Genomic DNA, 13,999 nt, shown 5'->3' with positions numbered 1-13,999 from the left:
ATATAAGCTACATCTTAGAAGTTGATACTGAGTATCCAGAAAATCGATATTAATTTTACTCCTATCTACCATTGTGCACGGAGGAAATGCTACCACCACCAAACATCAATGTGCCATGCGTTCCAAAGAAACTGATTACCACGTTATATGATAAAAATAATATGTGATTCACTGCAGAAATATAAAGCAAAGTCTGAATAACAATCTTACCATAAGCAAAATTCAGCAGAAATTATCATTTTGTCAAGCTTTGTGGATGAAACCGTTGTTGTTGTTGTTGTGGTCTTCCGTCCTGAGACTGGTTTGATGCAGCTCTCCGTGCTACTCTATCCTGTGCAACCTGCCCGATTAAGGGATCTGACATTCCACGCTGCGATCCGTAGAACGCCAGTTTTCTTTCTCCTGATAACGACGTCCTCCTGAGTAGTTCCCGCCCGGAGATCCGAATGGAGGACTATTTTACCTCCGGAATATTTTACCCAAGAGGACGCCATCATCATTAACCATACAGTAAAGCTGCATGCCCTCGGGAAAAATAACGGCTGTAGTTTCCCCTTGCTTTCAACCGTTCGCAGTACCAGCACAGCGAGGCTGTTTTGGTTAGTGTTACAAGGCCAGATCAGTCAATCATCGAGACTGTTGCCCCTGCAACTACTGAAAAGGCAGCTGCCCCTCTTCAGGAACCACGAATTTGTCTGGCCTCTCAACAGATACCCCTCCGTTGTGGTTGCACCTACGGTACGGCTATCTGTATCGCTGAGGCACGCATGCCTCCCGACCAACGGCAAGGTCCGTGGTTCATGCACGAATGGAAAAAAATGATTTCGAAAAGATTTTTTTCAACAGTAATATAAGGAAGTGTTTTTGTCAAAAGCCTGTATAATCTGTGAAAAAATGAGTGATGCGAAGATAGCAACACATCGGGAAAGTAATCAGGAGCAACTACACTAATTGCAAGACCGAATTTAAAGCACTTTTACATACTTCACGTAAATTTTGTTGCTATTGGATTAAGTAGAGTTATTCAAAAATGGTTCAAATGGCTCTAAGCACCATGGAACTTACCATCTGAGGTCATCAGTCCCCTAGACTTAGAACTACTCAAACCTAACTAACCTTAGGACATCAGACAAATCTATGCCCGAGGCAGGATTCTAACCTGCGACCGTAGCAGCCGCGTGGTTCCGGAGTGAAGCGCCTAGAACCGCTCGGCAACAGTGGCCGGCTAGATAGAGTTTTTTTTTTATAAACACTTAGGTATAGGAATGTCTATTTTCGATATGTCAGGAAGTCGTTTCTGAAAGTATTTGTATGGAGTGTAGCCATGTATGGAAGTGAAACATGGACGATAAATAGTTTGGACAAGAAGAGTTTAGAAGCTTTCGAAATGTGGTGCTACAGAAGAATGCTGATAATCAGATGGGTAGATCACATAACTAATGAGGAGGTACTGAATAGAATTGGGGAGAGGAGGAGTTTGTGGCAAAACTTGACTAGAAGAAAGGATCGGTTGGTAGGACATGTTCTGAGACATCGAGGGATCACCAATTTAGTATTGGAGGGCAGCGTGGAGGGTAAAAATCGTAGAGGGAGACCAAGACATGAATACACTAAGCAGATTCAGAAAGATGTCGGCTGAATCAAACCCTTCTCAAGACTGAAGATCAGAACAACAACAACATTTTAGATATTTCTAAGATGCTTTTTGTATATTCTGTTACGGGTATAAAGTGAAGAAATTGTAAGAAAACAATGATAAACTGTGCTACACAGACACGGACAGCTGAATATACCATGTAAAGACCTCAAATATTTGCGATTTCATTAAACAAGGTGTAGATAGGTGGTTTTATACTTCAGTTGTCCGTTACAACAATATTTATAACATCTCATCCATCAATAAAAGGACAGAAGGTTTAATAAAACTTGAATTATCAGGTGGCAGTATGACAGAACATACAAGTGAGAGCAAAAATCTACGCTCTCAAAACTTAAACACAACGCGCAATGCGTAAGAGAAAGGCGTGAAACACTTGTCATCACTGATGTTGATGAATCGACTGTTCAGTACATAATTATGTCTGCGCTACATATAACTATCATTATAAAGCGCGTAAACTATCACTGTGTTAATGTCCGTGTCGTGCCCTACATCCCCTCTCAGTATGAATCAAATCAGTGAGGGAAATTTCGTGAGGTCCCCTTGTGAGCTACTAAAAGGAAACGTAGCGATCAGCTAGGTGGAACGGCCTAGAGATCCGGGCAGCTGCGCTATCGGTGCAACGGCCGTGGAGCGTCAAACACGAGTCTTCCAGACTGGGAGTCAGACGCGTTGGTTCTGCACGGCTGCACCACGTCCATCGACCGCACCCGATTCCAAACGATTTGTTACCGCGCTGGCTGACCGCGGCCCACCACCATCCGCCGCTCTCAGATTCCGACCGCTTTCTTCGCTGCCGCGGGCGTGGCTCCAGCGATGCGTGGCGGCCATGTGTGTGTGTGTGTGTGTGTGTGTGTGTGTGTGTGTGTGTGTGAGAGAGAGAGAGAGAGAGAGAGAGAGAGAGAGAGGGAGGGAGAGAATCGGTGACGTCGTCGGCCGGCTGACCGCCCAATGTCCGGTGGCCTTTCCTCCCAACGACCCTTGCAGGGGTCCGACGTTCTCTACACTATGTCGCCAAGCCATTACGAGCAGCTGCGTTCCAGATAGGATGACATTCTTCGTTATACGCTCACGGTTCTGCAGTTCCGTTAGCAATAAAAGTGCACGGTCTATGCGACACTAGAAACTAGGGTAGCAAGAGTCGGCTGCAAAATTATATCTTCCGTTCCTCTCAGCAACATTATTTATTTATTTATTTATCGTGAGGCGATTAGGCTCATCAGGTCATCTCTTACTCGAACCAGAGTTTCACACACAAAGTACCTTTTTACATTATAGTTACTTAAGAAATAATAATTTTAATTTAACGAACGGTGTTAAAAATATTAGCTGGAGTTATCATTTCGTTATTATAATCTGCCAGGAAGTTTCATATCAGCGCACACTCCGCTGCAGAGTGAAAATTTCATTCTGTATTCATATCTTGCTTAACGCAAGTGGTCAGTATCCTTTTAGTAAAAGCGGTACAACGTCTGAACTTGAATACTGTTTGGCCCAAACACTCTTCCAAATGTGTTCCTTTAAGACAGACACTCTTTCTGCACAAATTAAATTTACATTAAACAAAAAAATACCTGCGTTTTCACTATTTATTATAAAACCTGCAATCGTGTTTATTATATTTTACACAAATTTAACAAACGTTGCAACTTGAACTGGTTATAGTTATTGTTCATCGTAACTGTACAAATATAGCAGTAATATACTAATAATACTGTCGAGTAAAACCCACATATCGTTCACGAACACTGCTGAGCAGTTTGTGAAGACAGGCGCTTCTGCACGTTTTATATCATTCTGAAACCGTGCGCCACATGCAAACACCAAACAAAGCTGGAAATACAGTACCTTTTTTTAATCGGTTCACTGTGCATCTGTAACCAGATCAATGCGCTGTGATATACAATGCTTTGTAGTTGTCAATAAAAGGACATTTTAATTACATTGAAGCAGCCAATTCTCTAATTATTTGTCTCGACACAATATTTTCTTGTACTAAAAAACACATAAAACCTCTGGTAATTCTGTTGTGCGTATCATGGCCGAAACGTGATTGGTTGTGTGCACACGACACAGTCGCTGCGTGGGCCGCGGGATTGACGACGACAACTTTGGCCCATATCCTGCAGAACTTCCCTTTTCTCTCGTATCGATTTTAATATGCACATTGTTAATTATCATATGTAGGACTGAAGAGACATTTCGTTTGGTATAGCTACTGTCTTCCTTCTTCAGACACGTTTATTTTGTCTTTGCTTCCTAGACGGGGATAAATCTTCACATTTGTCGCGGCTGCATGTATCTTACAGTTTATTGTTTAACATCCCTAACCTCTTTTCTACTACCGTTGAATAACTTGGCCCTGGCGCCTCTCAAAATTTTGTGATAGTACGCTATCCACTGCATTAAATAGTTATTTCAAGCCTCCGCTACCTTCGGATAGACTATGAAACTTCCTAAATAGTTTCTTGAAACTAATATCTATTTCTATTGAATCTTTATTGCCTGAAATTTTAATTCTCTTACTATATTGTATACTCCATGCACTGTTATGATGAACTTCAAACTCGTCGTCACAGCGATTTCGTCTTAACTGATTTTTCGCCTCCATAACAGTTACCTGTTTATATGTGTCCTGAGGATTACTGACCTCTTTCTGCCAGTGGATTATCCCCATTCGTTATTCCGAACATCTCATTGATATGTAGAGTGTAAAGGGTTTTCTCTAGATCTAGAAATAAGTATATTTGTTCCTAATCTTTCTTTGATCTTCCCTTAATATCACGATTTATTCCGCACTTACCTTCTCTGCAATTTAACGACGTTCACATTTCTTTTTGGTGCATCTCTATTACATTTTTGCGGTCGACAGATCAACTAAGATGATTAATTGAGGACAAAATTTTTATCTGCAACCCACTATGTTGATATGGTGGCCATTAATTTTTGGAGACGTGGTGGTAACTTTATTTACGCACTGGTTTTGGGTTTCACACCAAATAAACATATGAAATTACAATTAAATCAATACCATTAGCTGCTGACGGGTGTTGATTTACATCAAAGGGGACAGTTGAAAATGTGTGCCCCGACTGGGACTCGATCCTGGGATCTGCTGCGTAAATTGCAGACGCTGTATCCATCTGACCCACCGAGGGCACAGAGGATAGTGTGACTGCAGGGACTTCTTGCCGGCACCCTCCCCGTGAGACCCACATTCTCAAATTATAGTCCACACACTACATTCGTAGCGCCCCTGCCATTATATAAATTACTCGCGGCAGACAGTCCAACAAGTCGCGTAAGAGTTCAGGCAATTCGTGTGCATCCGCACTGAAGACGGTCCTTAGCCGGTTAGCCTTAACGATATGAAGATGTCCGAAAAAACAGATGCCATCTTCAAATAAGCGTATAGTTAGTATACTTTCCACATATTCTCCTTCTTTGCCGTTACGCGTTATCATACAGGATGGCATTGCTACATGTGTTTTGGCAATGCTAGTGACAGAGCTGGATACTCTTCGTGGCGTCATCCCTCCGCCCCCACCCCAGAATGCAATGTGAGTCACCTGCACCTACAGTAAATCATGTTTTCAAGTAACACAAAGATTTTCTAAATGTATGTGTAGCGTGAAGCTGAGGTGGGACGTGAATACTAGCCCGATATTTACCTGTCTGGAAGTGCATATCCGCCTATAAACTCCATCCATACAGGCAGGCTCACTAGCTCTCGTAGCTTAAGACGCTGTTACACCAGAGCTCAAATACTTCTGAAATAAATGAACAAATAAATAAATGAAAGACCAAGCGAAACTATAATTCTTATTCTTCTCAAGGACCTGCAGCTCTTGGATAAAATATTCAGGAGATATAACAGAACCCTAATCGGATTTCCATGGTGGGACCACTCAAGAGGATATAGTTATTGGGAAGCATGAAGTTCCAGATACTTTAAGCAGTAGGTACGTTAGAGAATTTTTTATCAGTCTTCTGACTACTGGTTTGATGCCGCCCGCCACGAATTCCTCTCCTGTGTAAACCTCTTCATCTCAGAGTAGCACTTGCAACCTATGTCCTCAGTTATTTGCTGGATGCATTCCAATCTCTGTCTTCCTCTACAGTTTTTGCCCTCTACAGCTCTCTCTAGAACCTTGAGAGGCATTCCTCATGTCTTAACAGATGTCCCATCATCCTGTCCCTTATCAGTGTTTTCCACATATTCCTTTCCTCTCCGATTACGCACAGAATCTCCTCATTCCTTACTTTACCTGTCTACCCAATTTTCAACATTCGCCTGTAGCACCACATCTCAAATGCTTCGATTCTCTTCTGTTCCGTTTTCCTACAGTCCATGTTTCACTGCCATACAATGCTATACTCCAGACGTACATTCTCAGAAATTTCTTCCTCAAATTAAGGCTGATATTTGATATCAGTAGACTTCTCTTGGCCGGGAATGTCGTTTTTGCCGTAGCTAGTCTGCTTTTGGTGTCCTCCTTGCTCCATCCATCATTGTTTATTTTACTGTCTAGGTATCAGAATTCTTTAACTTCATCTACTTCGAGACCATCTAACCTGATGGTAAGTTTCTCGCTGTTCCCATTTCTGCTGCTTCTCATTACTTTCGTCTTTCTTAGATTTACTGTCAGTCCATGTGATGTACTAATTAGATTTTTCATTCCGTGTAGCAGATCATGTAATTCTTCTTCACTTTTACTCAGGATAAGAATGTTATCAGCGAATCGTATTATTGATAGCCTTTCGCCTTGAATTGTAATTTCACTTTCTTAACGTTTCTTTTTCTTCCATCATTGCTTCTCGATGTACAGATTGAACAGTAGGGGCGAAAGACTACAGCCCTGTGTTACACCCTTTTTAATCCGTGCACTTCGTTCTTTGTCGTCCTCACTTATTATTCTCTATTGGCTCTTGTACATACTGTATATGACCCGTCTCTCCCCATAGTTAACCCCAACTTTTTTCAGAATTTCAAACATGTTACACCATTTTACATTGTCGAACGCTTTTTCTGGGTTGACAAAACCTATGTACAGTCTTAGACATAAAACCTAGCCGCCGGCCAGCCGCGACAGATACTAAGTCCGAGTCGTTCACTTAAGGTGGACAATAAAACTGACCGCCCCTGACAACTCTAAGTCCGGCAATCTGCACTATCTGGCAACACTGTAAGATGGGGAAGTGTTAGGAGGAAGTGTTGTCTCCTAACGAGTAGATATGGCTGGAGTGAGCCCGCGGTCTTGCGGTAACCGTCGTCCATTCTAAATCTAGAGTCGCGTGTTCACGTCCAACTGTGTTTTTTTTTTGTGGTTTTTTTTCACATTTCAGTCTAAAGTTATGAGTCTCATTGTACTTCGAAGACAATTCGCTTAACATTCTACCCACCCGCAATAACAAGTATTCCAGAAACAATTCCGCAGGACAGCCCGTGGCTGCGTCGCGATCATAACAGCTTACGCTCGAGCGTTTCCTCGCGCTGCAGCGGCTACCGGCCACCGGCCAGACGCCACCCGCAGCCTGAAATCCGGCACCGCCCATGTGAAGGCGGCGCCACGCTGTCAGTGCGTGTATCAACACCATTTTCGTATTTGAAGTTCTATATATCATCTTGCAGTTAAGCATTGGATTTTGCATACTTGAAAATCGAACTACAATAAAGCATTGTAAAATTGAGTCGCAAGTGAAAAAAGGTGTAACATCTGCAACACAACATATACTTTGGTATAACAGAGGAGTGAATGTAGAGGAGGCAGCTAGAAAGATCTGAACTGTGCGTGGAGCGAGTGCTGTTGGGAAAAATACGCCAGAAAAAGATATTCTTGTTTCAGCAAAGATCGTTCTGGCATGAAATATTTTCCCCATTAAGGAAGTCTCGACTACTGATATATGTGACAGATTACCATTTTACCATCATGCGACATTTGCATTTAACAGGCAAAGTTCAGAAGTCTGATGTAGGAGTACTGCATGCTCTAATTCGAAACAACAAAAATCAACGGAGTGACTATTATTGAACGTCATCAGGTCGATCATTGAGCATTCCTGTGCAGTACTGTTACTGGTGACGTGCTATGATGCCTTTATCGTTAACTTCCTAAGAAGGAATGAAAGGCTGAGCCCCACCAAAAGACGTAGACTAGAGTAAAGTGTAGTGTGAACATAATATTTTACATTTGATAGCTCCATAAGTGTGTTTTGGACTACGAATTCTGCCCCAAAGGTGTGTGGAACACAACTGGAATTTCTTGTCAACAACTGAGACACCTTTCGGTCGCAGTGTAAGAAAGTCGAGCAGCAAAACTACATCACCTGTGCTACTGCACAATAACTCACTCAGTTGATTTGAGAAACAAAACTATCCAGGAGATTGATAGGAAAGTTGTCTCTCAGGCACTTGTCCCTCTCGTCATATATTCGTAAAATTTTACGTTACCCGCTCTTGATCGAATCGATCAACCGTCAAGGCAATTATGTTCTAGACTAAAATACTTTTAAAACTACACTGGTTTAATGACATCGTTAGAACCAGTGGGATTCTACACGCGTAGAATTTGCAAACAACTACTGCATAGTCAGATTGTTGTAGATATGGTGAAAGGAAATTCAGCTGCTGATTAATTTCTCTTTGATGATTTAATGTTGCGATTAGTAAATTAATGTAAAACGCAACTAAAACATTGACTGTACTAATACAAATTAAATTCAGCTTACTACAGAAACATAACGATCGCAATCAATCTTATTAATGCATTATGTGTCTGTAGGGCGATTGAGCCTATTTTAACACGAATTAGTAGAATATTACCGACTTTTAACTCCGAAAAGATCTGTATTTACCTCATTTCCTGTATCAAGTATTATGAAAATGTGGCATTTCATAGATAAAATTAAGTATTCACAACAACAAATAATATGTCGGCAGAAAACAAAAGTGGTAAGTAGCAAGCCGAATTTTGCTCAAGCGTTATCTTACGATTCCCATATTGAGTTTGTATGTGCCTCAGCTACCAAAGAATTAAAAATCTGGCTTTCAGCGAGTCTCGAAAGGCAAACGAAAGCAGCTTGCACCTGGTAGCCAGGCATGTTACCTGGGAACTGGTTTTTTCTAAAGTGGAAAGATATCCTTCTGTAGTTGAATTGTTGGCAATAGTCAGTCAGACGTGTGCCGTTGACCTAAGCGTTTCGGTATATTGAATTTGTACCAATGATTTTCCTACAGGTTTTTCTGTCCCAAATAGAGAGTTGAAGTCTCCCTTTAGTATTTTCACGTCATCTTGGTGACTTTTGCTCATAGTATTTTCGAGTATCTTCCAGAATTTTTCGACATTTTTGGTGTTTTCCTTATTTTCGATATTGGTGGGGGCATGTGCATTGATGAGTGTATATTTTTTAATGGGGCTCTGAATGAGAAGTCGATTGTTGATGGCTGTGATTTCTTTGACAGACCTGATGATAGATCCGTGTTCGAGAAATGCCATGGCCAAGATTGGTATGCCTTTCGCTACCTTTTGTTGCATTTTGTCTTGAAGATGCAATGGTTTCCGTAATGCAAAGTTTCATTGTCAGTTAGTCGTGGCTCTTGAAGAGCAATGGTGAGAATTTTTTGTCGGTCGATTTATTGTGTTAGATTATTTAGTTTTCGTTATTTGTATCAATTTATTGATATTTTGTTATAAAAAAAGGTCTTATGTGTGTGAAATCTTATGGGACTTAACTGAGAAGGTCATCAGTCCCTAAGCTTACACACTACATAACTTAAATTATCCTAAGGACAAACACACACACACACACCCATGCCCGAGACAGGTCTCGAACCTCCGCCGGGACCAGCCGAACAGTTCATGAATGCTGCGACTTCGACCGCTCGGCTAATCCCGCACGGCGTGTAGTTTTCAAATGGATGTTTTCTGCTTATAGGGAAAATTTACAAGAGATCTTCAATATTCTCTGCCGTGCTAACCTGGCCTCCCCAGAATCCGAAATTCCAACTGCCTCCTGTCGACAGTTTGCACAGTTCATGTTTGCTTGTGTCTCATTGGTTTCGCCTGGGTGATTCCAGGACCGGACAGGACAGCGGGTGTTGAAGCCTTTGGAAGCAAATATTTTCAGCCGAGCTCATTGAGCTTACAGACGGTGACCAGAGTAGCGGTGGTTTTCACTCAGATGTGCATGGATTTTGAGTTCAACGGATTGAGTAGTCGTTGATGATTGTGTTAGTATTTGGTTCACCCCAAGTATTTGATTTCCTCGGTACCACCCATATGGGGGAGGGTTTCCCCTATCGGCCCCACGGGATTATTATTGTTGTCATTATGTCATCAGCAAATCCGATATGGTGCATCTTTCCACCACTGAAATAGATGTGCATTGTTCGACTCAGTATTTCCATTACATAAATATGGGTTATAATTACGTTACATTGCTGCTAGTAGACATATTTATCACTTTTTCTTGGGCAGTAGCTACCTGTTACTCCATCTTAGGAATTTATGTGCGCAGCATTGTTGCAATACAGACGATCAAATTATCCAATTTCTGTAATTTCATTTCGATATCAGATCGTTCTAATCGGATTCAGCCAGTCAGGCTTAATGTGGATATCCGAATTCGACTCTCATCATTTGATAGACTGGGTAAACCACATTCTCAATCGGACGGTTGAATCTAGATCATTTATTTATGACAGGGCCTGAATTCTTAAACACTGTCAAAAATAATAATACAATGTGCTTATTACTAATATTTTATTTAAATATAAATATATGAACGAACGAGATAACAGTTTATTTACAGGAGCACAGCCCCATCCATCACAGCAGAGCAGTGCGAGATTGGTTTCAGGGCGAAGAGAGGATATAGCTGTTGCCGTTTGTTCCACGATCACCGAAGATCAACCAGATAGAGGATATGTGGGCAGAGGTAACAAGGTCATTGCCATGTGGACCTACAAATGCAAGCGACCTTTGGACGAATATAGAAAACGTATGGTGGGATGTAAACCATCACGCTACACTGTCGACGACTTAATGAAAACAATGCTCCTACGCCTTCGAGAAATCTTACGTAATGATCGTCGTTGGGTTGGTTACTAAAAGTATACTCGTCCACAGTACCCATGTAAGCAATTACCTGATAGTCGGTCAAGCTTTGCTTTGTCGCAGCTCTTTAGATACAAGTCCATTTACTTTCAGTCTCCTCGTTACAATTCTTACAGTCCAAGGTAATTGAAAAATCACATCCACTTGACGCCAACTGAGGAACTGACTGGTGCATGTGTTGTTCAACACACAGTAGTTGTCACCCTCACTGGAATCAATGACTGTTTGTGTGTGTGTGTTTTCGTGTTCACGCACAATCTGAATCAATACTATTAACATTAGAGAGACAACCAACAATAAATACGGCAGAGAATATTGAAGATCTCTTGTAAATTTTCCCTATAAGCAGAAAACATCCATTTGAAAACTACACGCCGCGCGGGATTAGCCGAGCGGTCGAGGTCGCAGCAGTCATGAACTGTTCGGCTGGTCCCGGCGGAGGTTCGAGACCTGTCTTGGGCATGGGTGTGTGTGTGTGTTTGTCCTTAGGATAATTTAAGTTATGTAGTGTGTAAGCTTAGGGACTGATGACCTTCTCAGTTAAGTCCCATAAGATTTCACACACATAAGACCTTTTTTTATAACAAAATATCAATAAATTGATACAAATAACGAAAACTAAATAATCTAACACAATAAATCGACCGACAAAAAATTCTCACCATTGCTCTTCAAGAGCCACGACTAACTGACAATGAAACTTTGCATTACGGAAACCATTGCATCTTCAAGACAAAATGCAACAAAAGGTAGCGAAAGGCATACCAATCTTGGCCATGGCATTTCTCGAACACGGATCTATCATCAGGTCTGTCAAAGAAATCACAGCCATCAACAATCGACTTCTCATTCAGAGCCCCATTAAAAAATATACACTCATCAATGCACATGCCCCCACCAATATCGAAAATAAGGAAAACACCAAAAATGTCGAAAAATTCTGGAAGACACTCGAAAATACTATGAGCAAAAGCCACCAAGATGACGTGAAAATACTAAAGGGAGACTTCAACTCTCTATTTGGGACAGAAAAAGCATGTAGAAAAATCATTGGTACAAATTCAACACACCGAAACGCTTAGACCAACGGACACGTCTGACTGACTGTTGCCAACAATTCAACCACAAAAGGATGTCTTCCCACTTTAGGAAAATACCATTTCTCAGGTAACATGCTTGGCTACCAGGTGCAAGCTCCTGTCGTTCGCCTTTCTAGGCTCATTGAAAGCCAGACTTTTTATTCTTTTGCAGTAGAGCTACAAGCAGGCAGATACAAACTTAATAAGGGAATCGTAAGACAGCGCTCAAGCAAAATTCGTCTTGGTACTTTCAGTAACCCTTACTGTCAGAGCGAAAACCTTACGGTACTGCCATTTTTATAATGCCGCTTTTGTTTTTTGCTGACATATTTTTTGTTGTTGTGAATACATAATTTTATCTATGAAATGCCACATTTTCATAATACATGCGAATGATACAGGAAATGGAGTAAATACAGATCTTTTCGAAGTTAAAAGTCGGTAATATCCTAATACTTCGTGTTAAAATGGGATCAATCGCCTTGCAGACACTTAATGCTTCGCTACAGTATGGAACCGCGCGACCACTACGGATGCAGCTTCGAATCCTGCCTCGGGCATGGATGTGTCTGATGTCTTTAGGTTAGTTACATTTAACTAGTTCTAAGTTCTAGGGGACTGATGACCTCATAAGTTAAGTCCCATAGAGCTCAGAGACCTTTGAACATTTTTTGAACTTAATGCTTTATTAGGATAGACTACCGTCGTGATGTTTCTGTAGTAAGCTGAATTTAATTTGTATTAGTAAAGTGAATATTTTATTTGCATTTTCCATTAGTTTACTAAACGCAGCAGTAATTGTCAAAGAGAAATTAATCAGCAGCTGAATTTTCTATCACCATATCTACAACAATCTGACAATGCAATAGTTGCTTAAGAATTCTACGCCCATAGAAACCTACTTGTTTTAACAATGTCATTAAACCATAGTAGTTTTAAGAGCATTTTCGTCTAGATATGAATTGCCTTGACGGTTGATCGATCAATAGCGGGAAAGGTAATATTTTACCAATATATGACGACAGGGACAAGTGCTTGAGAGAGGACTTCCCTATCAATACAAGTGTCTGAGAGACGATTTTCCTATCAATCTCCTGGATAGTTTTGTTTCTCAAATCAACAGAGTGAGTTATCATGCAGTAGCACAGGTGATGTAGTTTTGTTGCTCGACTCTCTTACACTGCGACCGAAAGGTGTCTCAGTTGTTGACAACTAATTCCAGCCAACAAATTCCAGCTGTGTTGCACACACCCCTTGGGGCAGAATTCGTAGTTCAAAACACACTTATGGAGCTATCAAATGTAAAATATTATGTTCACACTACACTTTACTCTAGTCTACGTCTTTTGGTGGGGCTCAGCCTTTCATTCCTTCTTAGGAAGTTAACGATAAAGGCATCATAACACGTCACCAGTAACAGTACTGCATAGGAATGCTCAATGATCGACCTGATGACGTTCAATAATAGTCACTCCGTTGATTTTTGTTGATTCGAATTAGAGCATGCAGTACTCCTACATCAGACTTCTGAACTTTGCCTGTTAAATGCAAATGTCGCATGATGGTAAAATGGTAATCTGTCACATATATCAGTAGTCGAGACTTCCTTAATGGGGAAAATATTTCATGCCAGAACGATCTTTGCTGAAACAAGAATATCTTTTTCTGGCGTATTTATCCTAAAAGCACTCGCTCCACGCACAGTTCAGATCTTTCTAGCTGCCTCCTCTACATTCACCCCTCTGTTGCACAAAAAGTAAACGTTGTGTTGCAGATGTTACTCCTTTTTCCACTTGCGACTCAATTTTACAATGCTTAACTGTAGTTCATGATTTTCAAGTATGCAAAATCCAATGCTTAACTGCAAGATGATATATAGAACTTCAAATTCGAAAATGGCATTGATACATACACTGACAGCGTGGCGCCGCCTTCACATGTGCGGCACCGGATTTCAGGCGGCGGGGGGCGTCTGGCCGGTGGCCGGTAGCCGCTGCAGCGCGAGGAAACGCTCGAGCGTAAGCTGTTATGATCGCGATGCAGCCACGAGCTGTCCTGCGGAGTTGTTTCTGGAATACTTGTTATTGCGGGTGGGTAGAATGTTAAGCGAATAGTCTTCGATGTTCAATCAGACTCATAACTTT

This window comes from Schistocerca serialis, chromosome 2, assembly GCF_023864345.2.
Source record: "Schistocerca serialis cubense isolate TAMUIC-IGC-003099 chromosome 2, iqSchSeri2.2, whole genome shotgun sequence".
NCBI classification, from domain to species: Eukaryota; Metazoa; Arthropoda; class Insecta; order Orthoptera; family Acrididae; genus Schistocerca; species Schistocerca serialis.
This window is presented reverse-complemented; position numbering follows the sequence as displayed.